Here is a 14,681-nt window from a genome sequence, read left to right on the forward strand (position 1 = left end):
GAAAAAAAAAATCCATTCGATGACCGCAGTTAAGATATATAGCCCCAGCTAGGTGATACTTTATAGGATGCCTAAAGTTAGACTTGTGTTCATGGAAATGTATATATCAGCTGTGTTTGCTATGAAAACATTTAGATTAATTAAGATCTTTAATAATTCAATTAAAAAATGGGGGGAAAACAGTATAGAAAGTAAACATAGATACCAGAGACAGTGTGGGAAGATAGTGGGAGATGGCTGAGGGTAAGAGATATGGAATCAAGGATGGGGGGGGGAGGGGGAGCAAAACATACAGGAAACAAGAAATGGAAAATTATTTGTTGACAATAACATGTATGTTGATGTGCTTGATTGAGACAATATACAGTGTACTCTGGATGGAAAATCTCATTTTGAATGCTGTAATGATGTACAGTGAATGAACGTAAACAAATTTAAATTAAAAAAAAAAAGAAGTCTAAAAAAGCAAGCTTTAGGGTTGGCAGGTGGCATCATGGTTAAGGCACTTGGACTCTTACATGATCGGCTACAGTTCAAGTTTTGCATCCAGCAGCTTGAAAATCACACCAGGCACATGTGTGTGCATGCCCAGAATCCCAGGAGGAGAACAAAGGAAAAGGGATTGTGTCATGGCCATCCCTCCAGGGGGCGATTTCTCACTTTCCTTCTTATTCTCTCTCTCTTTCTCTCGCCTACAAGCACATGTCTCCTATAGCAAAACCCAAAAGCCAAAAAAAGCAAGATTATCCTTCACAAACACATGTGGGAAATATGCAGCATTTAACTCTACACACACTATCTTCCAATAATACAAGTTTTAAACCTCCAACTATTTTCATTTAGATATGACAGTATGAGTAAGTATGAGTCTTATCAAAAAAATTTATCTTGTGATTATATACTTTTATCAACTAAGATCAAAGCTCTTCTACAAAGACAGAAACCACTAACTGAAGTTTTATCATTGCCCATCTTGTTACACTCTCTGGTAGCCTGAGCTACAGTTAGGTAATGAAGTGTGAGGCAAAGATGTTCTTTATTTTCTTTCTTGGAGTAACCCCCCCACTCCCCCAAAAAAAGGCTAATGAAAAACAATTTGTTATGATGGTAGGGAAATATTAGAACTTCATATTTTTATATAAGCAATAAGAAAGTTGCTCTTTTACATGAATTGGCATCGTTCCCCTCATTAGTTCTGTATGTCAGAGCCCTGTCCACCTCTCCAAAGAGAGGAGCTAGCTTCAAAACATGGCAGAGACAACAACAATAGACTTTCTCATGTGGTTGCTTTCGGTGTATTCATTCATGGTATAATTTTTGTGACTATTGAATGCACTAGCAAATTTTCAAATTTCAAATGAATTTGCCAAATGTCAAGTATATTAAAAAGTTCATGCAAATAACCTAATGGGTTGAAAAATGCTAGTAATTTGTTTATAAGAAAGCCACCAGGAGTAGGCAAAGTTAATGTTATAGACAGCTCCTGTTACAAATATTTTCATCAGGCACATTACATGATAAAAGTTAATTATCTAGTCAGGTATAAAAAAAAAAACTGAGTCTCGGGACCAGCAGTTAGTATAATGGCTATGTTTCTGGACTCCCATGTAGTCGACCATGGTACGAGTCCTGGACTCAGTGGCTTAAACTCATGCTGGGTGCATGTGCGTGCATGTCCAAGATCCCGAGAGGAGAATGGAGGAGAAGGGATTGTGGTGTGGCCATCTCCCCTGGGGGATGATTTCTCGCTTTCTTTCTCTCAGTTTCTCTCTGTCTTTCTGGCAAGTGCACACGCCCTATAGCAAAAACCTCTCAAAAAAAAAAAAAAAGTCTAAAACTTCAGAACTATCAGGAACACTATTTGAAATATAAGTTTACCTTCACCAGTTTTAACAACAGTCACAATTTTTATCAATGAACTTCATGTTGAGGGCATATTATACCTTAAGATATAAAGTCAAGATTATAATAAAATATATCATAATTTTTGGCAATGTTTACAACCACGCTGTTCTCATGCCAGCAGTTTATAACATTTTACTAAATTCAATGACAAATATTTAAGTGCCACTTCTGTGGTTCCTTAGTTAATGGTGAAAACCTCACACCATTCTCTCCCTAGTAAATATTTCTGATGTAATTATAGAAATAAATATACAGACAAACTGCAAGACATTTGTTTGTCAATAAATAGATTTGGATGACACATAAAAAACATTGTTGAAGATCTGGAATAACAAGCATTGTACCACATTATTAAAATAATTTTTTGTTTCATGTAAGCTGGATAAATAACTTCCCCTCCTTTCTTAGTTAGTGGTGTCTGTCAGATTTTGAATACATGAAATACACAGAGACTACTTTTTTGTTTCAGCCATTAAAGAAAAGATGAAATAGAATAGAATCTCAATAGAATAGAATCTTAATAGAATAGAATCTTAATAGAATAGAAATTCTTTAATGAAACAATGCTTTAAAGACTCTATAATATAACCCATACTAGAGTCACTGTCATAACTAGAACATAATAAAAGCATGCTAAGTTAAGCCTACAGAGATAGCATTGAACCAGAGAACTTCCAGCATCACTCACAGACCAAGTATGATGTCTACAGGGCATCATCAGTGTGGTAAGTTTTTTAAAAATAAGACTTAAAAAATAGCTTTTTAAAAATATTCTAAATAAATGGGAAATGATTAGCACGATTTTTTGTACTTTAGATTTTTGCTGGTTAGTTCATGGGAGTTTTTCAAAGAGTCATTGGAATTAAAAATAGGATATATTTACTTTAGATGTATAAAGTTTACCAGCCTAGTCTACATGATTACAGTGATTGTTCATACATAGTAGTCTCCCAAGATTTTTTGAAATATAAATACTTTAATCTGTCTGTTGGAAATTAAACTTAGATGTTCCAACAATGAATATGAATGACTGCTTTTCAAAACAGATCCTGCAATAGAAGCAGCATTTTAGAAAGATTTTTTTTAAATGTTTCTACTCTTATAGTATTTTATTACTGAAAGAAATTTAAAGACCAGCCCCATATCCTAGTGACTAAGGGTGCTGAATCTTAAATGGCCAATCACAGTTCAAATTCTGGAGAAAGGATTGCAGCATGACCACACCCCATTGAACACTTATAGCTCTCTTATAAGTGCACACAGCCTTTAGCAATTAAAAAAAATTATATAAATGTGTCCTGTTTGACATTTTTTTCTAATCTTTCCTTTATCTGTATGTTTTTAAGACTGGAAGACAAATTATCCAACCTATTCAAAGATATTAAGGAACTTTCAATAACTGTTGAGCTCCTGTTTGAAATGCAAACACCTTTTTATTAGCTTACAAAAACTTACTTAGTAACATCAGAAAAAAATATATATACCAAATTCATTAAAAGGTTATATAGATGAAGGATGATATCTTGATGTAGAAGGAACAGCCAAAATGCACTACCTCCATTTGGAGCCACATATCTTCATGAATTATCATCCTCTACACTAGGAGCAATTAAATTTACCAGAAGATTTACCAGACTTTAAAACATTAGAAGTAATTTTAACTTAGAACCAGTCTATTAAAGAATTATTGCAACATCACAAAGAGTTATCACACAGTTTTGAAATAATCATGACAAAGTTGAGAGTAACTAGGGAAAACCCAGACCTGTGTGATCTTTTTAACTATCAGTGCCCAAATGCTGGAGGAGTTCTGAGGACTTGCTTTGGTTTATTGGAAATCATTAAAATGGTGCACTCTACCCAACTGTTATTAATAAGGCCACACCATCCCGGAGGCCGCAGTGCCCCTGTGTAATTCACAGCAGTCCCCAATTATCTGTGGGCGATCTGTGGGGCTGACTCAGCCTGCAGAGGGGGGTTCCACACCGGCAGGCGCTTAATGAACAGACCAGCTTATAAACACGAGCTAATCTCTCCCACATGAGCACCTGAGGAGGATCACAAGTGACAGCTGTTTAAATTTTCAGGGAAATTAATGACCCCTAAAGAGGCAGCGCTTATCAGGCTTGGAGTAGGTTTGATTAAGGAGAGTCACCATGTTTATAATCGTCAATAAGCGCTCATTCTACTGCTTGTCTCAAGAACTTTTATTGGCATGGTCCCTTCTATGAATACTAGTGCTGGCAGAGAGCAAAGCAACTCATTTCAATCTGTGCCTGACACTGGACTCCTACAGTCGCTAATGAGCATCTCCCTAGCTACACATCACAAGCCATTTAAAACGATCAGGACTGTGGTTGGCATCCTGACTGCTTAGTGAAAATCCCCACAGACATTAAGTATTGTTTTGGTCCATGAGGCGCTTGTAATGCATCAGCTCAAGCCTGGAGCTGGGCCTCACAAAGGGGTGGGAGAATAGACCAGCCACAGTGCTAGCTGTCTGGGGAATAGAACAAGACCAGGTAATCAAGTACAGATTGGCCAAGGGGCCAGAGGTAACTTTAAAAACCAGATCTGGAGAAAAATAGCATATGGCAAAATTCACCACCCTCCCCCACTCCCACCCTACTCTCATGTTTTATGGCTTTTTTATACCTTTATAACAGGACACACTACCTTGTTCTCAGTTGTCTTTATATTCTAGATCATTTAACAAGTGGGCTCATTTCCAAGGAAGCTTTTCAGAGTCTCATGTCTTACTAAAGGAGATATGAGAGAGATTGGGAGTGAGAGGTACATGAGAGAAAGATGTGAGTGAGAGATAAATATGCTGGTCAGGAAAGAGCATTAAAGTGGAGAACCTTGACTAAACTAAAAGAGATGGGGCTAGCACCGTGAGGCAACTGAACAGAAGCACATTGTAAACATCTCTGGAGTGTCAATTTCAAAAGACACAATGGAGTTTCGCTAATATGAAGGGAAGTAGAATTAAATTTGTCTTCAAGATCTATAAAATGCCATCAGTTTTACTGTAGTTTTCTCTGATGGTTAAATAGGCAAATGTTCTGTGGAGATATATAAATATTGACCTGTTCAAATTCGGGCTTCATGGCAGAGAGGAAGGATGATTCTGCTTGGATAAGATGCTCATATATCTCCCTGGATGACTTCATAAGAGTTTCCTATGTTTAGCTGAGATTTAAACTGGCCTTTAACACCTAGAATTCTGGAATATCAAGGTCCTAACAGTGCCAGTCAGTGAACGTAGATTATACTCTGTGAATTCTTCTCCCCAAGGCTTTCCAAGGCAAATGGCATTTGCCTACTTTTTCCATAAAGCAAAGACTGAAATGTGGATAAACCTTTTTTACAGACCTATTTCAGTCCTTTTTTGCTACCATAGCATTTACGTAAGGAAAATGCTTAAATATAAGTTTTTAAACACTGTCTTACAGTCTGGTCCACTAAAATGTATATTTAAAAAAATTTTTATTTATTATTTTTTAAAATTTGCTATAGGGCACATGTGCTCACCAGAGAGAAACAGAGCAGGAGAGAGAGAGGGGGAGAAAGAGAGAAAGTGAGAAAGTTAGCCTCCAGGTAAGGACTCAAACTGTGGCCAGCCAGATGGGAGTTCAGCACTTTAACCACCATATCACCTGCTGGCCCAGCTTTCTTTTTCTGTTATTTCCCCACATACTTTTGTTATCAAGATGATGGAGGCTTCTAACAGTGCACAATCCAGCCACCTTAGCCTCCATGCCACCTGCTAGCCCTCTTATTTTTAATATCTTTTTGTCTGGTATTTTTTTGTTGTTGCTCTTGTTGATTCTTTTCCAGTTTCTTGAGATGCATTAACTTATTTAATTGCTATCTTCCTATATTTTTCTTGTCATCACTAATTGCTCTTAATTTCCCTCTTCTCACTGCTTTCACTGTGTTCTTAAGATTATGGAGAGTTGTGTTTTCACTATAGCTGGTTTCAATAATCATTTGATTTCAGCCTTAATTCTTCAATAGTTTTGAAGTTGTTCAGGAGTAAACCCATTTAGTTTCCATATATTTTATGTAATTTCAAAGGCTCTTACTGTTGTTCATTTTAAGTTTAATTCCATTGTGGATGGAAAATATGCTGGATTGGGAGGAAGAACATGGACAGTGTGTGCAGTAAGTAAAGTGAAATGAATCAACATTATCCACCTCCCCTCAATAAGCAAGGATTGCTTCGCCCCTTGAATACCTGAAGGGAACTGAACCAGGTTCTTTCATTTATCTCTAAGGTTTAATGGTATAGATTTTACTTAATGTCCTCATCTATTAAAATGAAAGCAAACAGCATTTGAAGGTAAAAGCAACTGAAGTGGGAAGAGAATTGAAGCCTCTGAAACACAGCGTCCCAGGAACTCTGCTAACATTTTGTGTTCAGCAACCTACTACACCTGGATGGGAACTTCTTGCAGAAGAGGAACAATATAAGACCTCTGGTAATATGGGAATGAAAAAGCACTGGTACTTAAATACAGAGGGAAAAGCAGCTGACCTGGTTTGACAAGCTGAGAAAGTAATAACAGATCAGCAAGAGTGAAGATTTAGACCAATGTCAGTACAAATTAAATCATATAAAGATTATTTATTGAAAAGGTTTATATCATCTGAAGGGATAGTTCATCTACATTCATAAACTAAGTTAAAGACCACAACACCAGTCCAGTAAACAAGGTTCAAAACAAACTACACTCTGCAAATAAAGAAATGAAAGCAAATTCAAATGACAAATTGAAACACTCTAATGTCCATACCAGACTGCTAATGATGTTGCTATTCCAGAGGAATTCTCAGACTTTTCTCTTGTAAAAACAATTAGCAAAATTGAAAGGCAACTGAAAGAAGAAGGCTTACTTGAATATATAGATGAAGATGAAAATATCTTCTCTGGTATTAGTAAAGACATTAGAACAGGGAAGCAGGAGGAGGCGGCACACACGGCCGTGGTAGGGACCCTCTGGCCAGAAGTGATGTCACCTAGAAGAAATGAGAATAGGGACCAGCAGTTAACATAATGGCTATGTCGCTGGACTCCCATGTAGTCGACCGCGGTTCACATCCCTGGACCGGGTGGCTTAAAACTCACGCGTGTGCATGCGTGCCCAAGATCCCGAGAGGAGAATGGAGGAGAAGGGATTACAGCATGGCCATCCCCCCTAGGGGATGATTTCTCGCTTTCTGTCTCTCTGTCTCAACTGTTGAGCTCCTGTTTGAAATGCAAACACCTTTTTATTAGCTTACAAAAACTTACTTAGTAACATCAGAAAAAAATATATATACCAAATTCATTAAAAGGTTATATAGATGAAGGATGATATCTTGATGTAGAAGGAACAGCCAAAATGCACTACCTCCATTTGGAGCCACATATCTTCATGAATTATCATCCTCTACACTAGGAGCAATTAAATTTACCAGAAGATTTACCAGACTTTAAAACATTAGAAGTAATTTTAACTTAGAACCAGTCTATTAAAGAATTATTGCAACATCACAAAGAGTTATCACACAGTTTTGAAATAATCATGACAAAGTTGAGAGTAACTAGGGAAAACCCAGACCTGTGTGATCTTTTTAACTATCAGTGCCCAAATGCTGGAGGAGTTCTGAGGACTTGCTTTGGTTTATTGGAAATCATTAAAATGGTGCACTCTACCCAACTGTTATTAATAAGGCCACACCATCCCGGAGGCCGCAGTGCCCCTGTGTAATTCACAGCAGTCCCCAATTATCTGTGGGCGATCTGTGGGGCTGACTCAGCCTGCAGAGGGGGGTTCCACACCGGCAGGCGCTTAATGAACAGACCAGCTTATAAACACGAGCTAATCTCTCCCACATGAGCACCTGAGGAGGATCACAAGTGACAGCTGTTTAAATTTTCAGGGAAATTAATGACCCCTAAAGAGGCAGCGCTTATCAGGCTTGGAGTAGGTTTGATTAAGGAGAGTCACCATGTTTATAATCGTCAATAAGCGCTCATTCTACTGCTTGTCTCAAGAACTTTTATTGGCATGGTCCCTTCTATGAATACTAGTGCTGGCAGAGAGCAAAGCAACTCATTTCAATCTGTGCCTGACACTGGACTCCTACAGTCGCTAATGAGCATCTCCCTAGCTACACATCACAAGCCATTTAAAACGATCAGGACTGTGGTTGGCATCCTGACTGCTTAGTGAAAATCCCCACAGACATTAAGTATTGTTTTGGTCCATGAGGCGCTTGTAATGCATCAGCTCAAGCCTGGAGCTGGGCCTCACAAAGGGGTGGGAGAATAGACCAGCCACAGTGCTAGCTGTCTGGGGAATAGAACAAGACCAGGTAATCAAGTACAGATTGGCCAAGGGGCCAGAGGTAACTTTAAAAACCAGATCTGGAGAAAAATAGCATATGGCAAAATTCACCACCCTCCCCCACTCCCACCCTACTCTCATGTTTTATGGCTTTTTTATACCTTTATAACAGGACACACTACCTTGTTCTCAGTTGTCTTTATATTCTAGATCATTTAACAAGTGGGCTCATTTCCAAGGAAGCTTTTCAGAGTCTCATGTCTTACTAAAGGAGATATGAGAGAGATTGGGAGTGAGAGGTACATGAGAGAAAGATGTGAGTGAGAGATAAATATGCTGGTCAGGAAAGAGCATTAAAGTGGAGAACCTTGACTAAACTAAAAGAGATGGGGCTAGCACCGTGAGGCAACTGAACAGAAGCACATTGTAAACATCTCTGGAGTGTCAATTTCAAAAGACACAATGGAGTTTCGCTAATATGAAGGGAAGTAGAATTAAATTTGTCTTCAAGATCTATAAAATGCCATCAGTTTTACTGTAGTTTTCTCTGATGGTTAAATAGGCAAATGTTCTGTGGAGATATATAAATATTGACCTGTTCAAATTCGGGCTTCATGGCAGAGAGGAAGGATGATTCTGCTTGGATAAGATGCTCATATATCTCCCTGGATGACTTCATAAGAGTTTCCTATGTTTAGCTGAGATTTAAACTGGCCTTTAACACCTAGAATTCTGGAATATCAAGGTCCTAACAGTGCCAGTCAGTGAACGTAGATTATACTCTGTGAATTCTTCTCCCCAAGGCTTTCCAAGGCAAATGGCATTTGCCTACTTTTTCCATAAAGCAAAGACTGAAATGTGGATAAACCTTTTTTACAGACCTATTTCAGTCCTTTTTTGCTACCATAGCATTTACGTAAGGAAAATGCTTAAATATAAGTTTTTAAACACTGTCTTACAGTCTGGTCCACTAAAATGTATATTTAAAAAAATTTTATTTATTATTTTTTAAAATTTGCTATAGGGCACATGTGCTCACCAGAGAGAAACAGAGCAGGAGAGAGAGAGGGGGAGAAAGTGAGAAAGTTAGCCTCCAGGTAAGGACTCAAACTGTGGCCAGCCAGATGGGAGTTCAGCACTTTAACCACCATATCACCTGCTGGCCCAGCTTTCTTTTTCTGTTATTTCCCCACATACTTTTGTTATCAAGATGATGGAGGCTTCTAACAGTGCACAATCCAGCCACCTTAGCCTCCATGCCACCTGCTAGCCCTCTTATTTTTAATATCTTTTTGTCTGGTATTTTTTTGTTGTTGCTCTTGTTGATTCTTTTCCAGTTTCTTGAGATGCATTAACTTATTTAATTGCTATCTTCCTATATTTTTCTTGTCATCACTAATTGCTCTTAATTTCCCTCTTCTCACTGCTTTCACTGTGTTCTTAAGATTATGGAGAGTTGTGTTTTCACTATAGCTGGTTTCAATAATCATTTGATTTCAGCCTTAATTCTTCAATAGTTTTGAAGTTGTTCAGGAGTAAACCCATTTAGTTTCCATATATTTTATGTAATTTCAAAGGCTCTTACTGTTGTTCATTTTAAGTTTAATTCCATTGTGGATGGAAAATATGCTGGATTGGGAGGAAGAACATGGACAGTGTGTGCAGTAAGTAAAGTGAAATGAATCAATATTATCCACCTCCCCTCAATAAGCAAGGATTGCTTCGCCCCTTGAATACCTGAAGGGAACTGAACCAGGTTCTTTCATTTATCTCTAAGGTTTAATGGTATAGATTTTACTTAATGTCCTCATCTATTAAAATGAAAGCAAACAGCATTTGAAGGTAAAAGCAACTGAAGTGGGAAGAGAATTGAAGCCTCTGAAACACAGCGTCCCAGGAACTCTGCTAACATTTTGTGTTCAGCAACCTACTACACCTGGATGGGAACTTCTTGCAGAAGAGGAACAATATAAGACCTCTGGTAATATGGGAATGAAAAAGCACTGGTACTTAAATACAGAGGGAAAAGCAGCTGACCTGGTTTGACAAGCTGAGAAAGTAATAACAGATCAGCAAGAGTGAAGATTTAGACCAATGTCAGTACAAATTAAATCATATAAAGATTATTTATTGAAAAGGTTTATATCATCTGAAGGGATAGTTCATCTACATTCATAAACTAAGTTAAAGACCACAACACCAGTCCAGTAAACAAGGTTCAAAACAAACTACACTCTGCAAATAAAGAAATGAAAGCAAATTCAAATGACAAATTGAAACACTCTAATGTCCATACCAGACTGCTAATGATGTTGCTATTCCAGAGGAATTCTCAGACTTTTCTCTTGTAAAAACAATTAGCAAAATTGAAAGGCAACTGAAAGAAGAAGGCTTACTTGAATATATAGATGAAGATGAAAATATCTTCTCTGGTATTAGTAAAGACATTAGAACAGGGAAGCAGGAGGAGGCGGCACACACGGCCGTGGTAGGGACCCTCTGGCCAGAAGTGATGTCACCTAGAAGAAATGAGAATAGGGACCAGCAGTTAACATAATGGCTATGTCGCTGGACTCCCATGTAGTCGACCGCGGTTCACATCCCTGGACCGGGTGGCTTAAAACTCACGCGTGTGCATGCGTGCCCAAGATCCCGAGAGGAGAATGGAGGAGAAGGGATTACAGCATGGCCATCCCCCCTAGGGGATGATTTCTCGCTTTCTGTCTCTCTGTCTCCGTCTGTCTGGAGAGTGCATGCGTCCTATAGCAAAAACTTCTCAAAAAAAAAAAAAAGAAAGAAATGAGAATATAAACTTCCTATTGCACTTCCAGAAGGCAAGATTTTAGATGATATGGAAGGAAAACAATGGATACTGGGCAAGATGATTGGCTCTGGAGGATTTGGATTGATACATTTAGCTTTCCCTATAAATATACCGGGTAAAGATTCAAGACATAGTATGGGTCTGGTCTGACTGAATACAAGGGAAGAATTTACAGATTTATGGTAATAGAAAGACTACGAATGAATTTACAGAAGATCTCAGACAAGAATGGTACTTTTAAAAAGGCAACAGTCCTGCAGCTAGGTATCCGAATGTTGGATACACTAGAATATATACATGAAAATGAATATGTTCATGGTGACATAAAAGCAGCAAATCTACTTTTGGGTTACAAGAACCCAGATAGGGTTTATCTTGCAGATTATGACTTTCTTACAGATATTGTCCCAATGGAGACCACAAACAATATCAGGAAAATCCTAGGAAAGGCCATAGTGGGACAATAGAGTTTGCCAGCTTTGATGCCCACAAGGGAATAGGCCTGTCCAGATGAAGTGATGTTGAAATCCTTGGCTACTGCATGCTGCGGTGGTTATGTGGGAAACTTCCCTGGGAACAGAACCTGAAGGACCCTGTGCCTGTCCAAACTGTTAAAACAAATCTGTTGGATGAGCTGCCTGAATCAGTGCTTAAATGGGCTCCTCATGGAAGCAGTTGCTTGTGAATAGCCCAATTTTTTGGCATGTGTTTATAGTTTAGCATATGATGAAAAGCCAAACTATCAAATGTTAAGAAAATTCTGATCCCAGGTGGAATACCTTTAGGACCATTGGAATTTTCCACTGAAGGACAGAGCATACCTGTGCAAACTCCAAAACAGTGTAAAAGTTGAGTCACGGAAGGCTGCAACAAAGCAAGTCAATCAGATGAGAAATAGGTTAATAGAAAAAACAGCCCACAGTGAAGGAAGTGCCGAGTCCCTGGCAGCTTGGAGAAAAGTGTAGGAAGAGGAGAAGCTGATTGGATGGGCAGAGACTGAAGCAGCTCAGGAAAGCAGCGGAAGGAGAAGACACAAATTCATAAGTCTCAAGAACATCTGACTAAAGAAAACAGTTCCCCAAATTCATTTTCTGAACCCCATGGTGGTTTTACCAGTCCAGATTTATTCAACGAGCCACAATCTTCACCTTGGTATATATCTACTTCTACTATTAAAAAGGAGGTCACAGACTTGGAAAGGTCTACAGAACTGTGGCCATCCCAGTTTACATTTAGTGAAGAGACAAACACAGAGTTGTACAATTATAGCTCCACCATACTTTTCCTTTTGATATTGGTATATCTTGCTTTATATTTTCTCTGAAGGCATTTCCTTTTGATAAAGTTTCCAGCTCTTCACAGAAATGTTACGTTCTTCTTTTAGGGTTTCTCCCCAGACATTTTCAAGGTAATTGGCTTAAAAAAAAAAAAAGGCTATTTTAAAATTCGAGCACTAAAAATAAAATTCCTTAATACTAGATGTTTTACCGTGGCACGATTTAGAAAATAATTTTTTGAAGTTTCTAATCACCCAAGAAATCTAGAAAAGTATTTTTCATCAAAGAAAATTAAAACGTTATTGAAGCAACCTATGAACAAAAGCTCAAGAATGAACTAAGTATTGAACTGAAAGACGATTACACCATTAGGATTAGTAGAGGACTAATAGACTGGTGGAAGATGAAGAACAAAAGTGATTCTTGGGGAGGGGAGGGGCCTCTATTTTTCAGTTCCAATGTTGGTTATAGCTTCCTGAGCTGGAATTGTTCTAAAATATATTTTATACTTCAATGTTACTACAAAGACACTTTTTTTTTGTAAATTTGCCAAATGAATAAAATAATCATTCTTTTACCAAAAAAAAAAAAAAAAAAAAAAGACATTGGAACAGAAGCACAGATCAGATTTTTTTTTTTTTGGAGAAGTTTTTGCTACATGGTGCCTGTGCTCGCCAGAGAGACAGAAAGTGAGAAATCATCCCCCGGAAGATGGCCATGCTGCACTCCCTTCTCCTCCATTCTCCTCTCGGGATCTTGGGCATGCATACTGCACACACATGCGCCTGGCATGAGTTTAAACCACCAGGTCCGAGACTCAAACTGTGGTCAACTACATGGGAGTCCAGTGACATAGCCATTATGCCAACTGCTGGTCCTGCACAAATCAGATTTCTAAAAACCAGACTTCATGTTATTCAGGAGGAACTGGATAAATAAAAAGGAGGATGAAATTCAGAAATTAAGGTCTCAAGTAAAAGATTTTAAGGAACATTGTGTGAGACAGAATGAACAGTTAACATACAACAGATAGAAAAATATAAAACTCTTTTGAAGAAGCAAACAAAAAAAATGTGATGGTTCGCAGCAACAGTTGTTTTCAATGGAAACAGAATTTGAAAATAAAGGAAGACTACAAAAACAGGCTGCCACTAGTCAAAGTGCCACAGAAGTTTGCTTGAATAGAGCTCTAGAAGAAGCAGAAAATTATAAATTGGCATTAAGTAAATTAAGGCAAACTAACAATGATATAGCAATGAACACAAAAGAATTCCAGTATTAAAATTAAAAAATAAGAAAAACAAAAGGAGAGTTAATGATAAGATTCAAGAAATAATCAAAATGAATTGATGTTTAAAAGGGCCAAAGATATATATTGAAGCTGCCAAGATGCTGTGTTTTACTGCAGAAGAATTTATGAAGGCACTTGAATGGGAAACTCATAAGTGACTTTTTAAAATTAGCCTGATGGCACTGAACTGAAAACAATATTAGCACTTGGCAGAACACAAACTATTCATTTGATTCTGCTGAATTAATAAAATATCAAGTGGCATTAAAAAGGAAAATATGCTGGATATAGTTTCTATATTTTAAATATGTAAAGGCTTTCTTTTTGCGCTATTATATAGTTGATCTTCATAAATGTTCATGTGAAGAGGAGGAAAGTGTATTTTTTTTTCTGGCTTTCAGCTAAAATATTCTATACGTATCTGTCAGGTCATTTTAGTCAGGCCTACTTAGTATATGGTGTCATTTAACTCCAGTGTCTGTGTGTTGCACTTTCTCTCTCTTTTATATTAAGCAGCTTTTCTTTTATATCTTTGAATGCCCCAGATCTGCATGCATAAATATTTATGACTGTTTATGTCTTCTTGGTGAATTAATCCTAGTAGTACTATAAAGCATCCTTCTTTGTCTTTTTTTACAGTTTTGTCTTGAAGTCTATTTTGTCGACTCTCTGTATCATACTTTTAACCTTTTTTTTAGTTTCTGTTTGCTTGACTTTTCTCAGCACTTCAGTCTCAGATCTATGAATATCTTCATCAGTAAGGTGTATTTCTTGAAAGAAGCATAGAGAGGCTCTTGTCTGTTGTGTTTTTAAATCCATTCAGCCAATCTACATCTTTAATTGAATAATTTAATTAACATTCAACATGATTATTGATATTTGCAGATTTATTTCTGCCATTTCATTAGTCATTTTCTTAGTTGTTCTGTGTTCTTTTATTTCTATTTGTATTCCTTTTATTTTCCTAATGCAGTATTTCTTGAAGAGGTAGTCTAGTGTTGGTAAATACTTCCAGGTTTGTCTATCCAGGAATGTTATTTCTCCTTCCC

The 14,681-nt window shown here is 37.5% G+C and overlaps 2 pseudogenes; both read left to right on the top strand.

Annotated features, from left to right (window-relative positions):
• Nucleotides 1-13,790, top strand: part of LOC102497929 (testis-expressed protein 9-like) — an 80,986-nt pseudogene extending 67,196 nt beyond the window's left edge.
• Nucleotides 11,076-12,407, top strand: LOC102497527 (serine/threonine-protein kinase VRK2 pseudogene; annotated as a pseudogene).
• Nucleotides 13,791-14,681: the final 891 nt, after the last annotated feature.

This window comes from Tupaia chinensis, unplaced genomic scaffold (genome assembly GCF_000334495.1).
Source record: "Tupaia chinensis unplaced genomic scaffold, TupChi_1.0 Scaffold143711_1, whole genome shotgun sequence".
NCBI classification, from domain to species: Eukaryota; Metazoa; Chordata; class Mammalia; order Scandentia; family Tupaiidae; genus Tupaia; species Tupaia belangeri.